The 803-nt window shown below is 47.1% G+C and overlaps 1 pseudogene; it reads left to right on the forward strand.

Moving 5' to 3' along the window:
* Nucleotides 1-713: 713 nt before the first annotated feature.
* On the forward strand, nt 714-803 carry LOC111829536 (annotated as a pseudogene; the record flags this gene model as incomplete).

Here is an 803-nt window from a genome sequence, read left to right on the forward strand (position 1 = left end):
ATGAGCAGTCCAATCTCTGAGTCAGCTCAGCAAACTTCTTAGCATTGTCCATGGAGCCACTTGCTTGTCCCTGTAGGAGTTGCTGAAGCATGTTTTTCATGTCTTGATCTGGTGCCTGAGGAGGCGGAGCATGTTGAGGTTGGAATCCTGGTGGTGGTCCTGCTGGAGGTTGGTAACCTTGCTGAAATTGTTGTTTGGGCACATAACCTTGGTTGTAGGGCACAAATGGTTTGTTCTGCCCCTGCTGCTGTTGTGGAGGTGGATAAACCTGATCCTGGGGGTTTGCAACATTGGTGCTCCTATAAGACAGATTGGGATTTTGCTTATTAGGATTGTATCCCTTATTGTATCCACCTTTGTTTTGGACATAACTTATCTCCTCAGATTGTTCTCCCTCCCCATTCAGAGTCTGGAAAGGGTCGTCTTCAGAGACGTAATGGATGTTCCTCTGCTGGCTCATTAATAGCTTGTCCAACTTGTCATTCACAGCCTTCATCTCCTTCTTGTACTTCTCATCAAGATCTGTGCTTGCCGTGATGGTTCGATCATAATCTTCATTGTATTTGCCATCAGATTGGGATAGGTTCTCAACAAGCTCCCAACCTTCGTCGACGTCTTTGTTCAGAAAGTTGCCATTGCTGGCAGTGTCAAGCAACATCCGGATCTTTGGGAGAACACCCCGGTAAAGAGTACTGAGGAGAGACTCCTTGGTGAAACCATGGTGGGGGCACTGAGACTGATAACTTTTGAAGCGTTCCCAGGCTTCACAAAGCGTTTCACCATTCTTCTGAGTGAACCCAGAG

Source organism: Capsella rubella, unplaced genomic scaffold, assembly GCF_000375325.1.
Source record: "Capsella rubella cultivar Monte Gargano unplaced genomic scaffold, Caprub1_0 scaffold_462, whole genome shotgun sequence".
In the NCBI taxonomy this organism is placed as follows: Eukaryota; Viridiplantae; Streptophyta; class Magnoliopsida; order Brassicales; family Brassicaceae; genus Capsella; species Capsella rubella.